Genomic DNA, 6,772 nt, shown 5'->3' with positions numbered 1-6,772 from the left:
TCAGGCTGTGACAAGTCATAAAAAAGAGCACATATTGAATAATTCTAGTCATACAAAGTAATCAGTGCATATAAATTCAAACATGGTCTGGTCGGGTTCTGACTCTCAAGGGTCATAGTGGCAGCAGCAGGTGTTGGCATCTGAGCTACTGAGTGTGGTTCCCTTGGGGCTCCACCCTTGGAGACTTCCTTTGGGGCACCATAGGCAGCAAACCAAGATGGTTTATGAGTGAAAACATGATGAGCAAGGGCTTCAGAAAATCCTTCTTCTGCTGTAGGTGTCCCAGTCCCTAGACATCACCCTCTAGAGGACGATGCAACAATGACCTTTTTACCCATCTTCTGTTAATCCCAAAGAATTTAATTCTTTTTTAAAAATGGCCTACTTTTATTATCAATAAGCAGCAAATTATTTAATACAGAATTTGGTTACACAAGGAAGTTTCCTTAAATAGAATTTGTTCTAAAAAGTGTAAGGTCTCAATGAATATCCAGATTTTAACAACTTCCTGATTTTTGTTCATACAAAATTAAAATTGAAATATGAACCCACAAGATCATTGAGTGGCTTCTTTTTGAAGAATAATGTGAAAGTGCATTTTCCAAACCTCCCAAATGTGTGACAGACTTTATTAAAAGTGAATGTTTAAATAATATTGGTGACTCCTCTCCTTTATCAGAGCCACATATATTGACTACAGTCATCACCTCCAAGGGCGAATTTCATAACTGGTCTGGCCAGTTACCAAAATTTTGTAGTCTATTGATTCTGAAATCACAACATCTGTAAGAGAGCATTTGGGGCCCTTCAGAAGATATATGAAGGATCTGCTGATATTTTAGATAGTGAAGTTTCAGATCACACTGTCAGTGTCATGATTCCTGAATGTTTACAGTTCTTCAAGCACAGTAGCCCCAATATAAGCTTTCATGCTCTTGCATGTGTCTCTCAGTTTATCTTTAGTAGGACTTAAGCTCTGATGTTGCACATTGATTCTTTTATTGAAAATCTCTTTGCATTACCTGGTGATGAGTAACCAAAGGTACAAATCATGTGTGCTGGCTCTTGTGATCTTGCTTGAAGTTTGAATGGATTGCCCGCTTCCTCACATGAATGATGTCATTGAGTACATGCTACAGAGGACTCAAGATCAAGATGAACACGTGGATTTACAGTCCTATAAATTTTGACGTACCTTGGCAGAGCAGCCAATATGCAAAGATGTACTCATGAGGTATTTTTCTAAATTGATTCCTGTGTTAGTGAATGGCATGAAGTACTCTGATACAGATATGCTGCTCAAGGGTGATGTTGAAGAAGATGAAATAATTCCTGATAATGAACAGGATATATGGCAACATTTTCATTGATCAAGGTCTGTGGCTCAGCAGCATGATGAACAGGGATTGAAGAGGAAGATGATGATGATAATGATGATGGTGATGATGAAATTGATGATAATGATACAATTTCTGACTAGGATCTAAGAAAATGTTGTGCTGCTGCTCTACATATTCTTGCAAATGTGTATTGTGTTGAGCTATTGCCACATATCTTGCCCTTTCTGAAACAATTGCTTTTTCTTTATGGATGTGACATTAAAAAATGAGACATCTTGATTTTTGGAGCAATTGCTGAAGGTTGTATGCAGGGCATGATTCCATAACTGCCTAAGCTTATTCCTCATCTTATTCAGTTCCTCTATGATGAAATGTCTATTGTGCATTTGGTGACATGCTGGACACTTAGCCACTGTGCACACTGGATAGTCAGCCAGCCACAAGACACATACCTGGAGCCATTAATGACAGAGTTGCTAAAGCATGTGCTGGATAGAAACAGAGAGTAGAAGGCCTACAGTACCTTTGATACCCTTGAAGAAGAGGCTTGTACAGAACTTGCTCCTTACCTTGCTTATATGCTTGATACCCAGGTCTTCACATTTAGAAAATACCAATAAAAATAAGTAACTACTTATTTTTATGATGCCATAGAAATGCTAGCAGATTCAATAGAATATGATTTAAACCAACAGAACATATTCAGAAGCTAATTCCTCCACTGATCCAGAAATGGAATATTTGAGAGGATGAAAATAGAGATCTCTTTCCTTTACTTGAGTGCATATCTTCAGTTGTCATGGCCCTGAAGTCTTGCTTCCTTCCATACTGTGAACCTATCACCATTGCATGAACCAAGTACAGAAGACACTTGCACAAGCCCTACTGAGCAATGTTCAACTAGTTCAATATGAGGCTCCAGGAAAAGATTTTCTGAGAGTGGCTATTGATTTACTCTGTGGACTGGCTGAAGGACTTGGAGGTAACATTGAACAGCCAGTAGCCCAAAACAATTTCCTAACACTAATACACCAGTGCATGTGGTGAAAATGCCACGAGTTTGACAGAGTTCCTTTTCCCTATTAGGTGACCTGACTGAAGCTTGCTTTCAGCATGTTAAAATTTTTATAGTCTATTTCATGCTGATATTGGGAACCTACCAAAATTCAAAGTTCATTTTAGCTGTAACAATGCACATGGGCAATCAGAGAAATCTCCATTCAAATGGATATATATATATGCAGCTTTACTTTCCTATTGTTGTACCAGCTTGTGAAATCATTAACATCCCAACACACTAAAGACCTTGTTACAGAATACAGCAATATCAAGTGGTTGTCCTAGTTATGTTTGAGTTCAAGAGGTGGCCTCCATTCTACAGCAGTTCATAAGACCCTGGTGCAGTTCTCTGAGAAACATAGGAGATAGTGAAGAAAAGGACTCAACATTCCATGGGATTTGTGCCATGACTAGTTTGATTCCTAGTGGTGAATTCCAGGATTTTATACTTTTTTATAATGCTGTTTCATCATGGATTGACCCTAAAGATGATCTCAGAGACATGTTCAGTAATATCTTCTGTGGATTTAAACATCAAGTTGAGGGTAAACATTGGAGACATTTCTCACACCATTTTCTCTTCCCTTAAAGAGTTTCTTGCAGCTTTTTATGGTGTTTAATCTAGTATGTTTAAACTGCAGTCCTCAGGAGACTGTGAGGAAGCCTCTGCACCCAGGGAACATGTTACCCTTTATGTGGGGAAGCATTTACCAGTAAGGAATACAATATGATCCAAACTCTAATGGGAGGACCTAAAGGGAGGTGTGATATCAGCTTATTAAGTCAGTGTTGGGAAATATTTTAACAGCTGGAACCTTTGTGGGTGGAAATCTGTCTTCAATTACAACTCTGCACTGGATGTGAAGAAGCAAAAAAAATCTATTCAGTCTATTCACAAAACAGTGCATTCTAAATATTATGGGGAATTGTACCAAAACAAGAACCACATAAATGATGCATAGGGATAAGAAAGAGAAAAAATTCTGTAATGCACAATAAAGGAAACCTAAGAATGGAGGCTACAAACACTGAAAATCTTTATTTTTTAAATTGAAAGGGTTTTATATGAATGTTCTCACATCATGGTGCCTTGTTTGCATGCTGATGAAGAGTTACACAAACAAAACTAATAGAGTTAAAAATCAGCTGACCCTCCCACTGTAGAAGCAGGATCTTGAAAATAAAATTTTAAGCACCCTCCCCAAATGTTGGAAATAAACAAATCAAATTTAAATAATGAAGCCCCAGTGAAATGCCAAAAAGTCACTCCTTTTACCTTTGTGAGATGGGGAGGATGGAGGGAACAAATGGGTTTGGGCATATTAAAACTGAAGTTGACACCTTGATTTTACATTAAAATATTAATGTAGTGCATATAATTTGATGGCTGTACTTCATTAGATTTAACTCCAAGGGAAACAAATTAAAGTGCAGTGTAAGGTTCAGGCATGCATTCTGGCTCATAGTGATTGAAGGTAAATCAGTGGGAAGCTACCATGCTTGTCTCACATAGAGTGCCATTGGTGTTTGTTGACCTATGTGGCACCAGTTCATGTTGCATTTTACCAATTCTGTGTAGCCCTGCATTTAAAATGTCCTGGTTTGACCTACAAGTATCTTCAGTCCCATGCCACCCAGGTCTAGCCCACCCACATGAATCTCCATTGCCAGAGCACCCTGGGAGGAATCAGCAGTGGATGATGTGGCTCCCCCATCTACCAACATGTGGGGGTGCCTCTGTCCTACCATCTTGGATTATCCCTGACCAGGACACTGCTATTGGGGCAGCTTTCTTCCTGGGATGCCTTGTTATCAAATACTTTTCATGTATTGGACTACTGAAGCCTGGGATGTTTTTGTAGTATATTACAGTTTTGTTGTAAATTTTATTATTATTAATCCTATTTTTCTATCTTTATGATTTCTCTCAGTCTCTCCATTCTCTTTCTATCTGTTCCCGTGGGGTCTCTTTCTTTCTTTTATCATGCTAAAAACCAACTTCTTTTGAGTGCACATTCACTCTCCCTATCATCTAAGGCCTCTATATACTCACTTCCTATCTCATCAACATTATATCCTACAACCTTCCCCATCCTCTTTGTCCACCACATGCAATTGTACACCTTATTGTAAAATTATTGTTTATGCTGTACATAATAATCAAACTCATCATCTGCAGATCTTATGAAAATACTGTTATCATCTTAATAGGTGCTATTTCATGTGAGGCTGCATGTTGTTTGTGTTGTGTGCTGCTAATATTGATCTCCTCCTTAAAGGTGATGTATCAGAAACCTGCAGAGACACTATAAACCAATAGGGGAGAAAATGTAATATTTCTTATCTGCCCTGCTAGAGGGGAACATAGAAGAACAGTGTGAAAATCAAGGGAAGAAAGCATCCCAAATGAACCAAGATGCTATAGTAAGAGAATCCAATGACAGTGTGATAGAAGAAATGTCAGAAAGGGAGTTAAGAGTGTACATAATTAAAAGGACTTACAAGGTAAAGGATGACACAAGAGAGCAAATGCAGGCAATGAATTATCACATCAACAAAGAGTTAAAAGACAAAATGCAGTAAACAAGTGATCATTTCCATAAAGAGGTAAAGATTCTGATAAAAAACAAATAATTGAAATGAAGAAAATAGTAAACCAAATTAAAAAATCATCAGAAACATCACCAACAGACTGAATTGCTTGGAAGAAAGAATCCCAGACAATGAAGACAAAATATTTAATCTTGAAAATAAAGGACCACACAGAAAAGATGGTAAGAAATCATGAAAAGAACCTCCAAGAATTAAGGGATAACATGAAAAGACCAAATTGAAGAATTAATAGGATCAAGGAAGGCACAGGGATACAATCCAAAGAAATGAACAATCAATTCAATGAAATAATATCAGAAAATTTCCAAAACCTGAAGGATGAAATGGAAAATCAAATACAAGAGACTTACAGAACACCAAATGCACAAAATTTAACAGAGTCATATGAAACCACATTTTAATGAAAATGACCAACATACAAAATAAAGATTGAATCATAAATGCCAGGAGAGAAAATTATCACATTACATATAGTGGAAAACAAATACAGATATCAACATATTTCTCAGCCCAGATCCTCAAATCTCTGAAAGAACATGGATGCCAACCAAGAATCTTATACCAAGGAAAACTAACCTTTAGCTTTGATGAGAAAAAAATATCCATCCATGATAAACAAAATTTAAAGGAATTTACAAACAGAAAGCCAGGACTACAGAACATGTTCAGCAAAATATTCCTTGAAGAAGAAATGAAATTCAACAATGAAAGTCAGCAAAGGGAGGAACTATCCTCAAGAAAAGGTAATCAAAAGGAGAAACCAAGTCAGGTTAAAACCAAAAATAATCCAAAATGACCAGGAATACAAATTATATCTCAATGATTACCCTGAATTTTAATGGCCTAAGCTTATTAATCAAAATATTTAGATGGGAAGATTGGATTTTTAAAAGACCCAACAATATGCTGCCTTCAAGAAACTTATCTCATAAGAAAAGACATTCATAGACTGAAGGTGAAAGGAGAGGAAAAATCATACCATGCATTTGGACTCAGTGAAAAAGCCCAGGTTTCCATTGTCATATAAGATGAAGTGGCCAACAAGCCAAAATTAGTCAGAAGGGATAAATAAGGACATTTCATGCTGATTAAGGGAAACATTAATCAACAGAAATAGCAATCATAAATATTTATGCCCCTCAAAATGAAGCATTTATGTACAACAAATGAATCCTTCTCAATTTCAGGAATCAAATAGACAAGGAATACAATAATAGCATGTTACTTTACCATACCTCTCTCACCACTGTATAGATATTCCAAAGAAAAATGAACAAAGAAAGCATAGAACATAATAATACAGTCAACAATTTAAGTTAACAGATATATGTAGAATATTCCATCCAAAAATGAGCAAATACATTTTTTTCTCAGCACATGGATCCTTCTTTAAAATAGACCATATGTTATGCCACAAAGCAACTCTTAGCAAATACTAAAAATAAATACTACCTTGTATTCTATTAGATCATATTGAATAAAATTAGAAATGAATGATAAAATACAAAAGAGAAACTACTACAACACATGGACACTAAATAATACGCTACTGAATGATGCATGGATAGCAGAAGACATTAGGAAGGAGATAAAAATTCTTATATGTAAAAAACAACAACAATAAAACATATCCAAGTCTCTGGAACACTGTGAAAACAGTCCTAAGAGGAAAATTCATCACATGGAGCACATTCGACAAATGGATAAAAAGTCAAGAAATAAATGACAGAACATTGTATCTCAAAGCCCTAGAAAAACAA

General features: G+C 36.3%; 1 pseudogene; it reads left to right on the top strand.

Moving 5' to 3' along the window:
• Positions 1-217: 217 nt before the first annotated feature.
• On the top strand, positions 218-3,019 carry LOC124973429 (transportin-1-like; annotated as a pseudogene).
• The last annotated feature ends 3,753 nt before the right edge of the window (positions 3,020-6,772 follow it).

This window comes from Sciurus carolinensis, assembly GCF_902686445.1.
Source record: "Sciurus carolinensis chromosome 19 unlocalized genomic scaffold, mSciCar1.2 SUPER_34, whole genome shotgun sequence".
NCBI classification, from domain to species: domain Eukaryota; kingdom Metazoa; phylum Chordata; class Mammalia; order Rodentia; family Sciuridae; genus Sciurus; species Sciurus carolinensis.
Note: the sequence above shows the minus strand (reverse complement) of the source record. Positions and strands in the feature narration are given on the sequence as shown.